Raw genomic sequence first — 21,419 nt, forward strand, 5'->3', positions numbered from 1 at the left:
CACACATCCAGTGCCTGTAGGCTGCCCAGACCTTTCCTTGGGAGGCTTTCTTCATGGCCAACAGCTAAAGGGCTCTCTTGAACCCCACTTCAGTGCCCATACACAGTAGTTGTTGAACAGTTTGAGGATCGCTCCTGTATGTTGGCTGCTTGGATCGAACCAGATATTGGCCAGGTTTCACATGGCCCGAAAGATCCCTACTCCCCTGGTGTTTTGCTTTGGTCTTGTTTTGCTTGTGGGAATCCTCATTCTGCTATTGTAGTTAGGAGGTTTTGTCTCCAGATCTCCTTGGTATGGTTTCTTAGGAGGAACCTTTCAACCCTTTCACAAATGAACTCTTGAATAGCTTCCAAGATAGCCTCTGCCCTACAATGAATTCTTTCCATTGAGAATTACTCGGGAACCTTAGACCTTGACTTTGCTTTTTTAATCAGTGTGAGGATTTCTAGACCTTTGGCCATGTGCTTGATTTTAAGGATCAACCCGAGGTGTAAAGGTACCAGGAGTGTGTCTCCTCAGTTGATCTGCCTTCCGAACTCTCTTCAGACCTTTCTATTTCTAGGAAAGAAAGAAACCCAGCCTAAGGCACTAGTAAATCCTTCCTAGTGCCACACTCTCTCCCTTTCTGTTGTTAATCCCAAGCCACTAGTTTTGCCCTATAGGGTTGCTATGAGTCAGAACTGACTCTCTGGCAGAAGTTGTTGTTGGTTTTTCCCCAGCAGGTGAATCTGTGAAACTTCTTTTAGCTACTACTGCTTTGGGATACATTTGGCACTTTTGTATTTAGTGATGCACTGTGTTCTTGATCCCGGGAATGTTGGTTTAATGCAGATTGGGTATCTTGATGGTGGTGGTGATGGTGGTGTGCTGGGGAGTCGGTTCCGACTCATAGTGACCATGTATAGGGTTTCCGAGGCCGTAAATCTTTATGGGAGCAGAAAGCCTCATCTTTCTCCCGCGGAACAGCTGGTAGTTTTGAACTGCTGACCTTGAGGTTCGCAGCCCAATTCGTAACACTACGCTACCAGAGCTCTCATCAGGGCTGGACTTCATAAACAAAACAAAACCCCAAAAACCTAAGAAACTGTCGCATACTCTCAGTCATGTGCTTTAATTGAAAAAGCTTTGTCAGGCTTTGGTGTTAGCAGTGACTCAGGCCTTACTGAAGCCGGCTGTAGGAAGTGAGCCCTGTAGACAGTGTAGACTGAGGGCCTGCACAGGGACTGGAATAGACTACCTGGCCTCTCTCCCAGGGGCACTGCCCACAGGGCATGCACGTCCCTTCCAGGCCGGTACCGCTCCATCCTCTGGTCCTGCCCCAGCTACGTCATTTCCTGCTCAGATTCTTTGAGAAGAGGAGTAACGGGAGAATTGTAGGTAGCATTACTGAGTTCCCAGAGCCCAAATCAGATGGCACACTGTGGCAAGGACAAAGGTCTTTGGAGGGACAGTGGTGGTTCTTGGTTAGGGTGTCTGCACCTCAGCACTACTGACATGCTGGGACAGACAGTTCTTTGTTGTGGGGCTTTCCTTGCACTGTAGGATGTTGATGCCAGCAGCATCTTCAGGCCTACTTGTGACACCAAAAATGTCTCTCCAGAGGTGGTGACATGCGTCCCCGGGTGACGGGGGTGAGAACCGTCGTTGTCGTGTCACTGCTAACTGTGCTTGTTGCCGCCTGTGGCTTGACCTTCACAGAAGGGACTGCCATCTGTGAGGTGTGGGTTGGCGTCCCCGTGAGGAGCAGTTTAAACTTCAGCATACACCGACAGAGCTCCTGCTCACTGCCGGAACTCATATTCTCCTCAGACATGTTCTTCTCCTTGACCTTAGTCTGTTTTATAGATGGAGAAACACCTTCCCCAAGGTGCCAGAGCTTCTTGATGGTAGTAGCACCAGGCTAGTCTGGTGGGAGAAAGCCGCAGGAGGAGAAATCCCCAGGGACAGTGGAGCTTTCCCACACAGAGCCTGGGGCCTGGGGCCTGCTGACCCTGTGGTATGGGAGTGTGTGTAGCCTGCTCTCCCCCCTTCTAATTCCCTTATCCTTGTGTGCCTCCCAATTTATCCTGACCAGCTCTTGTCCCTGCTGCCTCATGTCAGATGTTCCTGGGAGGCATTAGAACACATGCAGTCATAGATGTGTTTTGATAATAGTGTTGAACATTCTGCTTTTTCTTCATTCTTACCTTTTGCTCCAAGGAGCTCTAGTAGCGTAGTGGTTACGAATCGGGCTACCAACCTCAAGGTCAGCAGTTTGGAACTACCAGCGGTTCCGCGGGAGAAAGATGAGGCTTTCTGTTCCCGTAAAGATTTACAGCCTCGGAAACTCTGTACAGGGTCACTATGAGTCGGAACCGATTCCATCGTACTTAACAACACCACCTTTTGTTTCATGCAGTATTTTATGTGTACTTGCCTTGCAGGCCTCGGCGTTGACTGGAGATGGCAGAACTGAAGTTTGTCCTCTGGCTGGAGTAGAGCTAAAAATAGGCCCCTGCCCTTTTCATTGTCTTCCAGGATTCCATGATACCTGCCTAGGTGATGAGAATAGGTCAGAACCAAACAGAAATGAAATGCCTGCCCTCTGGAACTTGCGTTCTATTTGGGGAGCTAGACAGTAATTGTAAAGAGAAGTAAAATGTATAATGTGAAAGAGGGTGCCAAGTACTGCGGAAGGGAATCGGGGTATGTGGAGGGGCACACTTTAGTATTCAATTGGGGGGCAGAGAGGTCTCATTGAGAAAATGACATTTGAGCCTAGACTTACTCTGGTTCAGAAACTCGGTTTTAGCTTGTGTCCAACCTCGTGGGTGTTCCCCCCCCCCCCACACACAGATATCTTGGCTCCTCTGTTCTTTAGCCTTGAGGTCTCCTGAATGATGTTTGTGCACATCTTAGTGAAAATGTTATGTGTGTTCTTCTCATCAATGATCAATCCTATCCACTCTGTACACAGCGGTGATAGGGACGGGTTACTTAGACATTGGCTACCTAAAGATGAGATTTTCTGCTCCCGTAAAGATTTACAGCCTTGGCAACCCTGTGCAGGGTCACTACGAGTCGGAACTGACTCCATGGAACTTAACAACAACAACAACAGACGGATCTGGTGAAAGGAGGTGGGGATAAAGTTCTTATGATTTAGTAGTGAGTATATAAGGAGCTCTGGTAGCGTAGTGGTTACGAGTCGGGCTGCAAACCTTAAGGTCAGTGGTTCGAAACTACCAGCTGCTCTGCGGGAGAAAGATGAGGCTTTCTACTCCCGTAAAGATTTACACCCTCGGAAACCCTGTACAGGGTCGCTATGGGTCGGAACCGACTCGACGGCACTTAACAACAACAACAATTGTTATCATAACTAATTGCAACTGTCACAACTGTAAAGGTAACAGTTTTGTAACAAGAAGTGGGGAGTAGTTAACTTTACAGTCCACAAACAGAGAACCCTAGGGCCATCAATGGAGAAGAGCATGAGCAGAATGCGGGACCCTATGCAGAGAAGCAGCGACACCAGAGATGGAGGCAGAGATGGGGACATGGAGAGAGGGAGCAGCTGAGGACTGTAGACTCATGGAAAGAGAAAGGCTGTGTGCTGGCAGCCAGGAGGTAGGCTTGCAGAATGTGCCCTTTGGTGGTTTAAATGATTATATATTCCTGAGTGTTTTTGTGTACAACCCCCTCCCCCCCAAAAAAACCCCACAATAACAAACAAACAAAAAAAACCAGAGGGAATAGAAGCCAATACTGTTGAGTGATGATGCACAGAGGAGATTGTAATAATTGCAATGAAATGAGGAGTGTAAAACCAATATCCTCCTGTGTAAACTATCACTGAATTCACAATAAAAACTAAACCCTCCCCCCCCTCAAACCCTATGCAGCACAGTGTTTCCCCACAAGTGATCATGGGAGGTGCAGAACCAGGCAGCATTTTGCTCCATTGTACACGGAGGTGCCCTGAGTTGGTGTGATTTGGCAGCTTCAGTTGGAACCCGGTTCTCGTGGTGAGAGAGAGCATCCGTCTGCTTTTTGTAGAAGCCATTGGCATGTCTGAAGGGTCATTAGCTGCTTCTGGGGCTGGGTAGCGTCAGCTTTATGGCCTGCAAATACGAAAGCAGCTTCTGCATTTGTGCTGCTGAGTCCAGCAGGGAATGAGCACATTCTTTTCCTGAAGGATGGTACCCTTTAAATTAGAGCTTGGTTGCTCCTAAGTTAACTTGCCCAGTGGGAACTGGAGGACCAGATGCAAATTAAAGGCCTGCTTTTTTTTTGGTGTTGCCCATAATTTAAGTACTCTGTTATCAGGATTCAGGTAAATGCTGCTTGCTGTATGAATTTATATAGCTGTCTTGAATGGTGAGCTAGTTGGCCTAGTGTGGAATTCCTTGAAATCTCCTTGTCCTGGTTATTCCTCAGAACCCTGCAGGGCTTTCCGTTGACCTACATTTTGAACTTTTGCCCTGGAACTTTCAAAACTCTCAGCCTCATCTGTCTTCTTTTTCTACCTGTTGCTTACCCACCCCCACCCCTCCATCCTGCCCTGTACTTCCTGTGCCAGCAAGTTCACCTAGTAATTTATCTTCCTGTCTCACTTTGGAGTTGTCTTTCTGTCTGTCTTGGTTTTGATAACCACTGATTTCCCCTTTTCATAAACCTAAGGTGCCACTGAGTACAAAGCGCACCGGTATTTTATATACCACTAGGAAAGGAAAAAAAGCTGTTGAATGAGCTTGGACACAATGCTTTCTTATCAGTTAACATTTTTATTTTCTACTTATTGAAAAAGCTCTTTTAGACTTAATTAGTCATAGATTTTTCTATATATCCCTCTGTGTATACATAAAAAGGGAAAGGAAGTAAACTAGGTAAGGTGTTCCTAAAACTTATCAGAGCCCGGCCATTTGGATTCGTCTTTTGCTCAGATATGCCTTGGCTGTGTTTTTCACAGTCATTGCTGGTGGTATCAAGAGTGTTGGCAAGGCAGTATTTCTGAAGAAATCCATCAAAGCACTAAAGCCATTGGTTCTGGACTTTTAAAACAGCTTGATGATTATGCAGAATTAGCCTACTCTGGAGTCTTGTGAGAATTTTACCCAAATCACCAATTCACCATCTCCTCCATTTCTATCCCACAGTGATTTGGTTTCTAGAGATGAAGAGTGGGCTCTGTTGTTGTTGCTGGGATTTTCTTGCAAGTCATTGGCCTGCATTCCACATTCCAGTGCTAGCTTGTTACATGATTTTACAACTGCTGGCAATAACAGACACATCATGACCTGTGCCAGGCCGACAGCAGTTGATGCCTACTTCAGATACTAATGTGAAAATACAGTGCATCTGGTATTTAGTCATAAAGGCAGGGAAAGTCCTCAACGTCGCCAGGACATGGACGAACCGTGAAAACATTCTCAGAGTGAAATAAGTCAGTTACAAAAGGACAAACACTGTATCATCTCACCTATGTGAAATTAATAAATCACCACGTATACAATATATCAGTATGTAAGTTATCAAGTTAAGGAGCTCTGGTAGCGTAGTGGTTACGTGTTGGGCTGCTAACCCCAAGGTCAGCAGTTCGAAACTGCCAGCTGTTTCGTGGGAGAAAGATGAGGCTTTCTGCTCCTGTAAAGATTTACAGCCTTGGAAAGTCTATGCAGGGTCGCTATGAGTCGGAACTGACTCCACGGCACATCACCACCACCGTTTACGAGTTTTTATGTCCACACATTTGGACACTGGGATCTGCAAACACGAACACGACACTGTGTTTTCCCTCAAGTAACTTCTAATTACTGAACAAAACAAATATAAAAAGATTATTTTTCACATTAGAAGTAAGTTGAAAAAGAAGTAGATAGTAGATGAAATTAAGCCATCGTTACTTTTATTAGTGGTGATAATGGAATTTTGACTTTTAATAAATTTCTAAATCCTGTTGTTAGAGATACAAGTATTTATGGATAAAATGTTATCATCCTATTGGGGCGGGGCGTAAATTATGGTAAAAGTTTGGCCACATGTGTTGTGGAAGCTGACTGATAAGGTTCGTTTTTTTGTATATTATAAAATTTCATAGTAATTTTATTTTGAAGTTTACAGGTGTGTGTTAGCAAACAAGCTGAACGTTCCTTGGTTGTAAAAAAGCAGCTTTCAGGGTTTGTGATCCAGTCAGTGTAGATGTAAATCAGACTTTCATATCTTCCACAATGTGAGAAGATTCAGCGGGATCTCTGAATTGCCACCCACGTCACTAGGGAGATAGTCTTGAATTTGGTATAATTTCTTCCTTATTATCTAACTTCTTTGAAAATTGCTAACTCTTCGTGAATTCTTCTGCGGTGGGTTTATGTGGTCTGTGAACGCACTCAGACAGGTCGTTGCACCCTGAGGATGCATTATTGTTAAGTGCCGTCGAGTCGGTTCCGACCCACAGCGACCCTGCATAGGGTTTCCGAGGCTGTAAATCTTTACGGGAGCAGAAAGCCTCATCTTTCTCCTGTGGAACCTCTGGTAGTTTCGAACTGCTGATCTTGAGGTTAGTAGCCTGATTTGTAACCACTATGCTACCACAGCTCTTTGAGAATGCCACAGATGCTGTGTGACCTTTGCACCCTTTTCCAGGGAATGGTCTTCATTGTCAGTACTGTTGCCAGCCTTCCTATGATTCGGGCCAGTTTTCCTGCTGTTGTAAGCTGTCAGTTGGGAATGGTGGATGATTTGGGAAGCTGGGAAGGAGACCTTTATTAGATGCATAGCATTCCTCTTTGCTCTCCCAAAAGAATACTATTGCTAAAGTCTCTGATTTTACATTGTATTTCTAAGCAAGACATTTTTGGCAAATATATGATGCGTCATATTTTCCATAAGGTATAATTCCTGGTACTTCAAATTTATATCAGCCTGTCGCTGAGCTGCCTGAAGCATATTAAAGCCGCCACACACTTATCTTTCTATTCAGCAGGAACTGACTTGCTTCCTGAATTTACACATACTGTTACCAATGGGCCCCAAAGTTATTAAATTGCCCCGCAGGTCATGAAATGACAGAGTTGGGGCTGGAATTTTAATTTTCCCCTGGTAATAACAGGCACTATGGCTTTGGTGAGCTTCCACATCGGCTGCGCCAGTCTGGGAGCTGTGGTCTTTCTCTCTCCCTAAAAACCTCCACATTACAAATCGCAGGTTCCTCACCTGCTGATGCAGTGTTGCAACTTGAAACGGGAGAGGTGCTGATTATTGGGCCGCGGACCGTCTACTTAACCTTTACTACAAACTGCTTGGATGAGCAAGAAGTAGGGCGATGGAGCTGGGAGGGTATAATCTTCACTGTTGGGTGGTCTGAGCTCCATGCCTGCGGCCTGGCATCAGCAAAGAGGCATCTAGGTCACATTTCGTGGGCTCCTGGAGGTAGCTGGGGCTCAGACATTTGTGACCACCAAGGGCTCATGCTCCCCATTAACTGCACTTTGTGAACTTTGACAACAAAAGTGGGAGGGACTCACTGAACATTGCTTAGGAAGATGTTATTTGTTCTCCTTTGATTTCAAAAGGAAAGGAAGGCCATCAGTGTGAAGTTTCTCCCATTCCTGAGAATGAGTATGATTTGGCGTATGTCATTATTGTGGTATTTGTACCTAAAATATGAATTTTAAAGAGTTTTTCTCCCCAACTAGTAATGTAGAGCAGGTGGTATCATTTTGCCTGTGATGTGTACCCTGAAGGCCATTTCTGATGATTGAATACATCTCTTCTTCAGGCCTGCATCAGAATGCACTGAGACTCCTTACCAACTGTACCACAGCCATCCTAAAGCAAAGCTGGGATCAGTACCAGAGTTTCTGTTTTAGGATGCTGTAGAAAAGTGGGGGTTTGTGAAAGACTGGGCTTGTCCAAAGGCTCAGCTGCTTGCAGAAATTTGAGTCCTGTTGACCCAGGTGGCAAGCTTTGACAAAGGGTGGGTGTCCAGTAACGAGAGCTTTGATTGCTTTTCCATCTAGGGACCTGTGTCCATTGGGAAGGTCCAAATGTCCGGGAGTGGTTAGGGCAACTCAGTAAAGTCACACTGAGGGATTGTGAGCTCCTTTGTTTCTGGCCTGGACCTGTGTGCCTAACAAAATCAGGATGACTGTACATGGCTGGCCCTCAGTGGAACGTACTCCTCGTGACTGACGGTGTGTAGCACATGCTTACAAGCCTGAGCTCTGGAGCCAGGCTGTCTAGGCTTGAAGTTTGGCTTTGTAGTATCCAATTATCTTTTTGACCGCAGGCATGTGCCTCAGTTTCCTGTCTGAGGGTAGGAATGAGGATAATGTTACGTAGCTCATTGGGGTGGTCGTTGTTACGTGCCGTCGAGTCAATTCCAACCCACAGCCATCCTGTATAAATGGCTTTGCCATCTGGCGCATTAACCCACAGCGCCACACCAGGTAAAGCAGGGTTGTTGTTGTCAAGTGCCATCGAGTTGGTTCCGACCCAGAGTGACCTAGTATAGAGTTTCCGAGGAGCAGCTGGTGAGCTTGAACCGCCGACCTTGTGGTTCAAACCGACTCTGCAGTCCAGTGCATTAACCCACAGCACCACACCAGGAGTCCATACATACATAGTAAGTGCTTAGAAGTTTTACCCACCATTATTAATATTGATTTCTATGTTGTTTAAGGTGACGAGATGCTGTCATGTTTGGGTGGAGGCTGTGATAGGTACTTAGCAGATGGGATATTCACTGTGCACACTAGTTCTCTGGTGCCTATGATTGAACAAGCCTTCCTCTGCCTTGTTTGAAATGAACACACCTACAAACTCACCAGCGGCTCCTTGGAAACTTTATACAAGGTGCTCTGAGTCAAAACTGACTTGATGGCACTTAACAACAATAACAACTCTCCTAGAACAGGAACCCTGGGAGCGTAGTGGGTTACAGTGAGTTGGACTGTTAATCACAAGGTCAGCAGTCACTCCGTAGGGGAACAATGAGGCAAGGCTTTCTGCTCCTATAAAGATTTAAAGGGTCAAAAAACCCCATACAGGGTCGTTATAAGTCAGAGCCTACTCAAAGGCACACAACCACTACCACCACTCTCCTACGAAGAAGCCCTGGTGTGGCGTTGTAGGATAAGCACTGGACTGCCAACCACAAGGTCACTGGTTCAAACCCACCAGTTGCTCTTGGGAAACCCTATGCAGGGTTGCTATGAGTCAGAAGTGATGTGACAGAAGTTAACAACAGAGCTCTCCTGAAAAGGGGCCCTGGTGGCTCAGTGAGTTAAATATTCAGCCGGTAACTGCAAGGTCTGCGGTTCAAACCAGCTGTTGCACAGGAGGAAAGTGAGGCTGCCTCGCTCCTGTCCTGCAAGGATTTCCAGTCTTGGGAACCCTGTGGAGCGGGTCTGCTTTGTCCTATAGGGGTCACTATGAGTTGGGACTGACTCGATGGCAGTGAGTGGGCCTCTTCCAGACAAACACATATGTTCTCAAAGAAATATGCTGAGACTCTTGGGTTGCTGGCAGGTGAATTGTTTTGGAAGGACATTGTGTGTGGAAGGGCTTTTTGAGTCTTTGCCCTTAAAGCCCCAGAGAGGTTGAGTGAGCCATTCAAAGTGGCTCAGAACTGATGTGATGCTGACCAGTCCTGGTCTCCAGTGCCCAGGCCTTGCTCTCTGCCTTAGAAGATGAGGTGGGTAGCTGTAGCCTGCCTTCTTCTCCCTAACACTTGGGTTCCAAAGGATCATTTCTTCGCTTTCCTCTTCATTTCTTGTGATTTATCTTGGTAAATTATACTGGGATGCAGTTTTTAAGCATGCGAGTGTTTAATTTTTAACTCATTGTTAATTGGTTTGTTCAATATCTTGAGCTGTTATTATCTGAATGTAGTATGTTATTTGAAAACTTTTTCACAAGGTTTTAATTAGTAAACGTTCTGTTAGTTTCATTACTTCAGTTTCTGGCTGGCTTTTGAAGCTGTAGGTAAATGACAAGTAGAAGACAAATTAATAATTGTGGCAAATGCAACAAGAAAGCCCCCCTTTGAGAGCTGAGGACTAGTTTTGTCAGTTAGCAGAGTGTCCCTGTGGTTCCTTTGATACCTCTAATTAAGACAGCTTGCAACCAGATTGTAGGTTAACAGATAGGCTCTGTGATATGTTCATGACCAGGCCTTTGGATATTATGGTTATGATGAATAAGGGCAGCACAGTGTTTACGAGATGGGTTATCACTGGAGGTGTGAGTTCAAATCCTACCTCTCTATCAGACAAGTTCGCCTCCACGTCTCATCTGTACTAGAGGTAAGTATTGCCTGTTTCTGTCGGTGATGGGGATTAGAGCAGTGATCTCAATGACCACTTACTCTTTCATTAATACGTGTTCTCTGCTTCTGGGAGTAACTGTGCTCTAAGGCAGGTGTGGGGCTAGATAAGGCTCGCTTTGGAGGCAGACATGTCGGCTGATGGAGATGGCCACCTGTAGGAATTCTTGAACTAGAGGTACAAACCAGGGGCTAAGGGACTCCAACTAGCAAAGCTATTCCCCCTGCTCCGCCTCCACCAACCCCCCCCCCCAATATCGAATGTACCTCAGAATCAAGTGTATTTGTTGAAGTTGATGCTGAAGTGCTGAGTGAGGCTAGAAGTTGACCAGGGGTCTCTTTCGGATGATATTTATGAGGATTTATAAGGCACTGTAATTGGTTAAAATGTAGTGTGTGTTCCCAGGGGGCCTATAAGATAAAGCGGACCTAATGGATTAATGGATGGTGGAGGGAACTGATGGGGTGGTAATTTCATGGCTGTCTGGCTTCACCACCTGCCTTGCTGCTGCTCTGTTTCCAGGCATAAATCTACCTGGAGTGCCCTGTGCTCCATTGCCGGAGTGGGCTCCCCTGCCCCTTTCCCCAGTGCTGAGGGAGAGAGGGTCTGACTCAGAAACCTTGCATCTTTCTGTTTCATTCATTTATCCCAGGAAGGGTTCCTTTGCCCTACCTGGTGGGCTTCAATGTAGCACTGTCCGACAGGGGTGGGGGTGGGGAAGTCTCCGTCTGTAGAAATAATGGAGAAAGGCTGGAGCCCTCCCCGTTTCCTCAGACCACAGCCGTGCACACGGATCCTACACAGCTTTAAGTGATGATTAGTGAAGCCAGACAGCTATGATTGAGCAGCTGGGTTTAGAGATGACCTTTAAAAGGCGCTGAAACTTCTGACACTTGGCGCGTGTTACAATGTTTCAAGATTTAGAATCCACGTTTGAAGGCACTGGTCTTTCCTTTAAAAAGCACTGCCTTTTCTGTTAAATGGTTTCCAGAGTGTAGGAGATGATCAGCATGCAATAGTTAGTCTCTTTGGGATAATAAGCAGGAGAATGGCATACTTTCTCTTGACATACCTGGCTTAGCTGGAACTGATTCAGTTAGGTGTGTGTGGCATGCCAACCAGCCCCGAGGGCAGCTCTGAACCCTTCCCAGGATGGCCTTGCCAGAAAAGTCAGCTCCTGCAGAGGAGAGCAGGCAGGTGCAGGGCCTGCCAGCAGGAACGCCCTGAGCTGAGAGGATGGTGTTGAGACAGGGCAGGAAGGCATTTTCAGGACCCTTTACTAGCCTTGCGGCGGGCTCTCATGTCCCTGTGGTGGCGGGGCCTTGCATCCCAGTGGTTGCTGTGTGCTGAGCCTGCGATTATACCTGCTTGACCTGGGGCCTTCCTGGCCTGGCCAAGCAACCCTGGTGGACACGGGGCCTCCCCAACCTACCAGCCAAGCACCTTGGGCATAGAGGTGTGATATAACAACAACAACAACACAAAACAAAAAAACCCATTGCCTCCCTCCCTGCCTTCTTCAGACAGAGGAAGCTCAGCAGCCCATTGTGACCCTGTCCCAAGGGGGTGACATTTGTGGGCTAACTGAATGCTGGAAGGATCCACCATGGAGATCTGGAGGAGGACTGTCCATGCTGCAAAGTACCATTTGCAAAGAGCTGAGAGTAGAATGAACTCAGCAGTTTTGAGTCAACAAACAGATGCTGGCGCAGGGCAGCATGGGTCTGAGTGGTGTGGGCCGGATGCTGGAGACTTGGCTGTTGTTAAGTGCCCTCAAGTCGCTTCTGAGGAGCGGTTGTTGTTAAGTGCCCTCAAGTCGCTTCCGAGGAGCGGCTGGTGTGTTTGAACCACTGACCTTGCGGTAGAGTGCTTATTCTCCAGCTCTACTCCAGAGACTTGGTAAGCACGCAGACTGGTGGTTTCATTGTTGCCCCTGTCAGTCTCAGCATCGAGTGCACAGCCAGGGTACTGTGAATTTGGGTAGGTGACAAGGGCCTCTGACTGCCCTGGAGTCCTGGGCTGAAGGTGGTCAGCATACCTCGAGTCCAAGGGATGTTTGCTACTGGAGACATCTTGCTGTATCGCTAAAATGCTTTCCTTGCCTGATGCTTTCACATCCCTTTTGCTGTTTTTTTGTGTGGGCTTCCTGGCCTCTTGCTAGCAAGCCCTTTTGGCCCTTTTCATTGAGGGGTTTCTGCGGTGAATCGTTGATCGGTGGCAGCTGTGGTTTGGCAGGGGCACGGCTGCTGGTCTAGTCGGTGGAATCTGGCTCTTTCTGCAGGTGTGTGTGGGGGAGAAGAGATGGCGGCAGGCTGTTAAAGCTATAGCCAGAGGTTCCGCTCTCAGATCTTCATGCTTTAATAGGTGTAGGAGATACTCTCCCTGGGCCTCGGAGAAGGTTATGGAGGGATGCTGAGGTTTAGGAGACAGATAGTAAGGAAGAGAATTATAAATTGTTTTTCAGCAGTCTAGTCTCTTTTGGTTCTATTTAGAAAATTGCATTTCTTTGTCAGTCTGTCTCCCCAATCATCATTATAAACCAGCTCTATGTTTAGAGAGAACTCTTTAGAAGACTGCGTAGGGAAAAGCGGTCCCTGGGTAATGGACCTGTTAGGGGACACCCTGCCAGGCTCCGGAGTAGGTGCCAGATGTTCTTGTATCGTATGTGACTGGCTGAATAGTTATAAAACTACTTACATGCTGCTGACTTCTGGTGTAGAGGTGGGGAGAGGGAGGTGATAGATACGCTAATGAACGTAGTACATTTATCAGATTTGAAGCCCCTTCAGCACTCTGAGGACTCCTGGTGTGGCACTGTAAGATAAGCACCAGACTGGGAACCACAAGGTCAGCAGTTCAAATCCACCAATCGCTCCTTAGAAACCCTGTACAGGGTTGCTTTGAGTCAGAACTGATATGGTGGCACTTAACAACAACAGGCCATCTGAGGACCCCATAAGGGCAGACCCAAGTGCATGCTTCCAGTCAGGCCTCCTAAGATGATCCACACTACTGCTTAACGGGGCAAACCTATGCAACCTGAAAAGGATTTTAAGACAGCTTTCATAAATGAGCAAGTGGTGGTGTAGGATAAGCACCCAACTCCTAACCAACAAGGTCAGTAGTGCAACCCCACCAATGCTCCGCAGGAGAAAGCTGCGGCTTTCTGCTCCCGTAAAGATTTCTTGCCTTGAAAACCTTATACAGGGTCGCTATAAGTCAAAATCAACTTGATGGTAGTGGGTGTCAGTGAATGATGTGTGCTCCATCGTTATTTCGCCTTCCGGATGCATACCAAGTTCAGGAAGGAGCCCAGCCCTCACCTGATATGTGCTGAGTGGCGTGGGGGAATTTCTCTCCATCTTTTGGGGATATAGAGAACAAATGGCAGGATTGTAACCCAGGATTTAGAGGAGGAATTGAGAACGTTGTGTCCTCAATTACTTGAAGCATTTGGAGGCAGGGAGTCCTATGAGATGGGGGAAGCCTGGTGAAGGCCGCAGCTGGAGTCATTTGAAGAAGAGTTTAGTGAGAGTGGATGATGCCAGTAACAGAGCACAGTGCTCAGGCCTTGGGTTGAGAAGTGGCTATTTTACCTTTTTTTAAAAAATGTTTTATTGTGAATTATTTGATAGTTTACAGGGGAGAACATTAGTTTTACATTCATCCTATTGTATATCATTTCATTGCTATGGTTACAATCCCCTGCATGCATCATCAACCAACCAAAGGGTACACCCTGCAAGCCTGCCCCCTGGTCATCAGTACACAGCCCCTCTCCCTCTCTGGATCTAAAGTCCCCAGCTACTCCACCTCTCCATGTCATCATCTCTGCCTCCATCTCTGGCATCACTGCTTCTCTGGGTAGGGTCCCGCTCTCTGCTCTTCTCCCTGATGGTCCCAGGGACCTTCGCTCCTAGACTGCAAAGTTAATCACTCCCCTCCTTGATACAAAATGTCTATCTTTACATTTCCAACCCTCACAGTCAGTCCTGATAACAATTACTCACTATTGTGCCACATGAGTGTGGTTTACCTTTAAGAGCTAGCAGAGACCTCTTAATAAATCTCCCAGCCTATTTGCATGTGAGATAGGACAGGAGGATGGAAAAATGCACAAGTTAAGGAAAAAGAGAGTCCAAGAGAAGGAACAAGCTTGGTGGGACACTTTTCCATAGCATGCCTAACTCGGTTTTGGGGGACTCTAATTTTCTGTGTATCTCATTCTCTTTGGGTGTTCCTATTTGTAATTTTCTGTGGATCACATGCCCTTTGGGTGTTCCAATTTGTAATTTTCTGTGGATCACATGTTCTTTGGGTGTTCCTATTGGCAAAAGAGGAAAACAGCTTGTAAACTGAACATTCTCTTTTTGCTAAGTGACTGAGTTTTGCTTTTGACTCCGTACTCCTCATTTTTGTTTTTCCCTTGCACGCACATAACTTTTGCAGAAATGTGGATCCAGTTGCAGCCTGAATCTCTTGATCGGTTAGTTAAAAGCTTGTTATTAACACGATGTGTGCGGAGTAATACTCTCTGTGTAGCTGGGTGTCGGCCATGCTGTTTACAGTTTTGAGGAACATTGAAAGTGCTCTGTACAAGGTGATATGTACACAGTTAGGTCCTTTGGAGTGATGAGCTTTGACATCTTTGCCTGGTTCAAGTCTCAGCCCTACCACTTAACTATTGTGTCCTTGAGCAAGTAACTTTCTTAGTCTGTTTCCTCTTGTATCAAAATGGAGACAATAGGAGGGCGTACTTCATGAAACTGTTACAAGGATTAAATGTTGCATATCAGATGCTTAGCCCTGTGCTTGGAGACACATAGTAGAAAGCACACATACAAAAGTGCATTTGTGCATGTGTACATGCATGGGTTCATGTATGTGTGTGTGCGTGTGTAGTCGTCCTAACTACCTGGACAGTCACTTTCTGTCTACAACTTTCCACACATGCACTCCTACACATACACACAAATGCATACATGTCTTTCCTGCTTGTGGGTCGAAAGGTCTATGTAGGCAATTTCTCTGGAAACGGGAATTAATTTTGTGGAGGTTGTCAGACTTTTCTCTCAGCCCAAGGGAGAAACTTTTATTCTAGAAACGAGAGAGAGAAGGTCCCTTCTGAGGTGAGAAGGGTTTTGCCTGAGATCTGGTTTCCAGGCTGACTCTCACATGGCAGGCCCAGCGTCCACTGTGTGGGAACGACAGGGCATGTCCAATTAGAGCTTCCTCATCTGATGATGTAAGGAGCTCTGGTAGGTAGCGTAGTGGTTACAAATTGGGTTGTGAACCTTAAGGTCAGCAGTTCGAAACTACCAGCTGTTCCGTGGGAGAAAGATGAGGCTTTCTGCTCCCGTAAAGATTTACAGCCTCAGAAACCCTGTACAGGGTTGCTCTGAGTCGGAACCGAGTCCACGGCACATAACAACAACAACAACAACATCTGATGACGTGAAAGCTGGACAGTGAATAAGGAAGACCGTAGAGAATTGATGCTTTTGAGTTATGGCGTTAGAGGAGAATATTGAAAGTGCCATGGGCTGCCAAAAGAACAAACAGTTCTGTGTTGGAAGAAGTGCAGCCAGAGCGCTCCTTGGAGGCCAGGATGGCCAAACTTCGTCTCTCATACTTTGGACATATTGTCAGGAGGGACCATTCGCTGGAGAAGGATGTCATGTTTAGTAAGTGGAGGGTCAGAGAAAAAGAGAAAGACCCCCAGCGAGATGGATTGACAAAGTGGGCTCAAGCATGGCAAAAATAGTGAGGTTGGCCCAGGATTGGGCAGTGTTTGGTTCTGTTGTACATAAAGGTTGCTATGAATCGGTACCAAGTCGATGATACCTAACAACAACAACATCTAATGACCAGTACCAATGACTTGATCTCGCAAATGAAATCTATGCAGTGTGTAGGAATTTGCCTGTTGATTGTACTCAAATTACTGCATTAAATTAAATATCAAGGACCACAGTAGCTTCAGATCCCTCCCCGACTTCTTTCTCTCTTAAATTGTTTGCCACCCAGCTGTTGCTTTCTCCCTTTACTCCCACTACAAGCCCAGAGTACAGGCCAGCGGTTCTCTCCTCACACTGCACATTAGAAACACATTCAAAACGACACATGCCTAGACTACCCCCAGCCTCCCCCCCCCCTGTATATTGCCCCCCCCCCCCCCCCCCCAACTCTCTTATGTCAGAACTTCTGGGGTGTGGGCCCATGCATCTGTTTCAGAGAAAGCTTCGCACGTGGTTCTCATGCAGTCAGGTTTGGGAACAATTGGTTAGAAGGCATTAGTATTCATCTTATGGCAGGAACTGCTAAAAGTCATGTTGTTTGTTACCATCAAGTCTGGTAGGACTCATGGTGATCCCATGCACAACAGAATAAAATGTATCCAGTCCTCTTTTGGAGACCTGGTGTGGCATGGTAGGATAAGCGTTGGACTACTAACCATGCGCTAACTGCAAGGTTGGTGGTTCAAACCCGCCAGTTCCTCCTCAGAAACGTTATACAGGGTCCCTGTGAGTCGGAAATGATTCAAGGGCACTTAACAACATGATCCAATGTTGTAGGGTAGTTACTGCATTTCAAGGGTCTTTCAGCCTAATGATTCATCTCTCCAGCACTATTTTGAACCATGTTCTTTTGTAATCCATAGGGTTTTCATGAGCTAATTTTCGGTAGTAGATTATCAAACCTTTTTTCCTGAACTGAAATCTGCCCACCATGGATGATCCTGCCAACATTTGACATACCGATGGCAAAACTTAGAGTATCACAGCAACATGCAAGCCACATGGCAAACTGACAACATAGAGTCTTCTCATACAAGATTTGTGTATTTTATTGATGGTGAACTTGTGTTTGGTCTTCTCTTTTGGTCTCTTTGGGTGATTGTTTGCTATTATGTTTAGGGTTGAATATTGTTATTGTTGTTGTTAGGCGCTGTGGAGTCGGTTCCGACTCATAGCAACCCTGTACAGGATTTCCGAGGCTGTAAATCTTTACGGGAGCAGAAAGCCTCATCTTTCCGCCGAACAGCTGGTAGTTTCGAACTGCTGACCTTGTGGTTCGCAGCCCCGATTCGTAACCACTACGCTACCAGAGCTCCTTTAGGGTTGAATATTGATGAGCATATAATGCAATGGCTATTGGATTACTGAATGATGCTTTTTGACAAAGAATGTGTAGTTTTTCTACTGCATGCGCCAAGAAGTTTGCCTTTTACAGTAAAGACAATGAACAACAAATATGAAAATGACATTTTAGAACTTAAAAATACAACTTTTGTTACAGACTCTGAGCTAAATGAATATTGGTGGTGGGCTGGGGTGTTCAGTAGATGGGCATTCATGGATTTTATTTTTCCATATTCTTTCTTTCAGGATTTTTTTGGTCAGAGAGAGTTGAACCCATATAAGAATATTGATGATCTTGATACAATGTGTGTAATCCATTCAGGATGCCCTATTCTGGATCTTGGATGGCTGTTGTTGTTTTTGTGAGGTGGCATCAAGTCAGTTCCAATTCATAGCGATCCTCCGCACAACAGAATGAAGCATTACCCGGTCCTGCCCTATCCTCGCAGTTGTTACATTAGAGCCAATTGCTGCAGCCATTGTGTTGTGTGTGTGTGTGTCTTTTTTTTCAACTCTCCACTGTACCAAACATGATGTCCTTCTCCAGGGACTGATCCATCCTGATAATTTGTCCAAAGTTTGAGAGACGAACTCTCATCCTGCTGGCTTCCAAGGACCAGGATGTACAACTAAGCGATTGAAAATGTTGGGAACTTTTTCTTGGTTGGAAGACACTTATGCTATGGAACCACTTATTTCCTGGGGGTGTCTAACCTGGGCTTTGTTCGTGGTACTTATAGCCTCTGCACAAGCCAGTTAGCATTGAAGGGAGGAGCCCCTCTACCATTGCTTGTGTCTCCTTCTGTTGGAGTTGTTAAGTCTTACGGAAAGTGAGGTTGTGAATGTGGAGAAGCATAGTGGGAGGGGAAGAAGGAAAGACTCAGAGCTTCTGACAATTCTGAACTTCCTGAACTTGGTCAGAATTTAGGAATACAGTTGGTTGATTTCACCAGGGCGGGGGGTGGGGGTGGGGCGTTGACGTTTTGTGTCTTCTTTCTTTGCTTCTGTACAATTGTGTGCATGGGGAAACTTTTGTAGAAATTGTTGAGGCTTAAATGGTTTTTTTTTTCCCCCCAAAAGACCTGGTATATTTTCCAGTGTGTAAATCACGTGTAGTAAATCATGTAGTTAAAATAAGAGAGGGCCATCTGGCTGTTTCAAATAGAGCTTTCAGAGTTTATAATCTCTTTGGATCTAGGGCCTTATTTTTAGTTTCATCTGTTTGGGAACTCAATTTTATTAGTTCGCCTAGGAGTTATCAAGAATTGGAGTTTATATTAGTCAACATTTTAAGATTGGTAAATAGGACACATAGCCCATTAATGGACGATGTGAGCCATACCTTTTGGAGAAGGGCCTTGCTTTTGGGGATGCATGTACCCAGGAAGCCATGCTTACTGCCGGGTATGTAGCTAAGTTTTCTAGAGGCATAGTTCCATCAACTTAAGGAGGTTATTTCAGTGTATAGAATCAGCACTGTTCAGCGGGTAGTGATGGAGACTCATTGTTCAGAAACCCTGATGCCGCTGATATGCTCTGGTCTTGGATCCACACCCAGCTATGGTTTATGGTAGTGGAGCAAGGGCTCTGCAAACCACATTGCTCTTTTGCCAAACTGCTCTCTTTTATATTCTATCAATAAGGGGCAGTCGAGGGAAACAGCAGGATTGGAGGTGGAGAAGGGGGCTTGGTCCAGTCTATCTGCTTTCTATTTCTGTGAGCAGGCTCCCATTAATGTGCTTCTTTCCCTCAGCTGGGGAACTTCGTTCTAGTGCTGTTGTTAGCGCTGTCGAGTAGATTCCGACCCATAGTGACTCTGTATAGGGTTTCCAAGGAGCAACTGATGAGCTTGCATCGCTGACCTTGCAGTTTAAATGACTTTACAGTCTGGCGCATGAGCCCACAGCGCCACACCAGGACTCCACAGTAGTTAAATCCAGGGTGCAGTTTACCCTGCACTGGCAGGACCAGCCTTATGCCCCCCCCGCCCCCCATCTCCGTACCATCACCAGCTGAGCAGTACTTCCTTCTCACTGGTCCGGGCCTTATGCCTCTCCTCCCAGCTTTAAGGTTTCATCATCTCAACATCTTCCCTGGCTTCTCCTGATCTAGGGGTAGTGGCTCCTTCCTGCAGGTGCTGTTTCCATGACAACTGTACTTGATTGACAGCTTTATGTCTAGTTAACAATCTCCCTGCTCAAAAGACTTAACGTAGTTTCTGAGTTCCATTTGGGCCCTGATTGATGCTCCCAACTTGTTTTCACCCAACATTCTTTAGTAGTCAGCAAGATGACTTTATGTAAACATATTATACTTAATTAGATTACAGTTTACCTTACATTACTTAGATTTTTTAGCTCAACTCTTCCTAACAAAATTTTTGTTAGGTTGCCTTGATGAGGATTGCGAAATACTCTTTTTCTCATCAACTGCATTTCTAAATCACCAACTAGAATGAGTTATTTCTTGGAAAGATTGCCACAGATGGCTAATGTCATTCATTATTTTTGTTTTTTGTTGACTTTATTTTTAGAAAGTGACATTTTCCAACCTTATCTCCAAGTGTACTGTTTCCGTATGCAACAACTCTGAAACTTTACTCAACTTGTAAACGATGGGCGTTCATGTCTTTCAGCTACACATACTTCCGAAGAGATTTGAGGCAACTTTTATAAGAAAAGAAGCGTACATATATGTAAATACAGAGTCATTAAAACATGAGTCTTAATAATCAAGGGCCAAATAATTTGGGGGAGTGGCTTGGAGAATCAGAGGGGAAGAAAGATCAAAGAATGGCTGAGAAGTAACAGTGAGTTGCCTACCTTGGTTCAGACCCTGACTCTGCATTTTCCTGTATGTTTAATCCTTGGAATAACCCTGTATAGGTATTGGTAGCATATTGGTTGCAAATCGGCCTGCTAACCTCAAGGTCAGCAGTTCGAAACTGCCAGTGGTTCCACGGGACAAAGATGAGGCATTCTGCTCCCGTAAAGATGTACAGCCTCAGAAACCCTGTGCAGGGTCACTGTGAGTCGGAACTGACTCCATGGTACTTAACAACAACAACAACAGGTATTGTTAGCCCCAGTTTAGTGAGTAGGAATCCGAGACCCAAAGAGGTGACTAAATAAAACTCCAGAACTCATTTTTTTTTTCTTTTTTCTTTTTTGACCCCTTCTGTTGGGTCTGAGCCACACACACAGAGTGGTATCTTGGTAGTCAAAACCAAAGAAGAAAACAGGTAAGGGTCACATACTTCCCATTTTTAATAAAAGGAAATCTTTTCTTGTGAAAGACATTTTCTTATCTTTCACACTTGATAGGAATCTAGTATACTTTAACCTAAAAGTCATTGAAAATCATAAAGAATAGTGTCTGTTGGGAAAAACAAAAGCACGGAAATGTACACATGGCTGTTTTCTCTGAATTCTGAATCAATCCCTAAAGCTGCAGCATATTAATTAGAGTTTTAGAAAGGCAATTATGTGAAAGAACATGTTCCTGCCTCTGACGCTCTGACAGGGGCTCCATGGAATGAAGCAGCTATTGACTGTGTTCATCATGGTATTGTTGGGGTTGGTAAGTTCCATTGAGTTGGTTCTGACTTGTAGCGACCCTGTAGAAGGTTTCCGAGGAGCAGCTGGTGAGTTTGAACTGCTGACTTTGCGGTTCAAACTGACCTTTATAGTCTAGTGCTTATCCTGTAGCGCCACACCAGCATTGCTGTGCCCTTCATACTACAGTGTTGTTGCTCTCCTTGTTGTTAAGTGCTATCAAGTCGATTCTGACCCACAGCTACCCTGTATAGGGTTTCTGAGGAGCAATTGGAGAGCTTGAACTACTGACCTTGCAGTTCACACGACTTTGCAGTCTAACACATTAGCCCATGGTGCCACACCAGGACTCCATTTCTCTCCTGGAAGGCACCATAAAATAGTTGCTGAAAGGACTGCCTTTTTTTTTTTTTTTTTTT

General features: G+C 45.6%; 1 protein-coding gene across 1 annotated transcript in view; it reads left to right on the forward strand.

Annotated features, from left to right (window-relative positions):
• GALNT2 (UDP-N-acetyl-alpha-D-galactosamine:polypeptide N-acetylgalactosaminyltransferase 2 (GalNAc-T2)) overlaps positions 1-21,419 on the forward strand; it is a 313,641-nt gene that overhangs the window by 5,542 nt on the left and 286,680 nt on the right. The window lies entirely within an intron of this gene.

Source organism: Chrysochloris asiatica, unplaced genomic scaffold, assembly GCF_000296735.1.
Source record: "Chrysochloris asiatica unplaced genomic scaffold, ChrAsi1.0 scaffold00119, whole genome shotgun sequence".
Lineage (NCBI taxonomy): Eukaryota > Metazoa > Chordata > Mammalia > Afrosoricida > Chrysochloridae > Chrysochloris > Chrysochloris asiatica.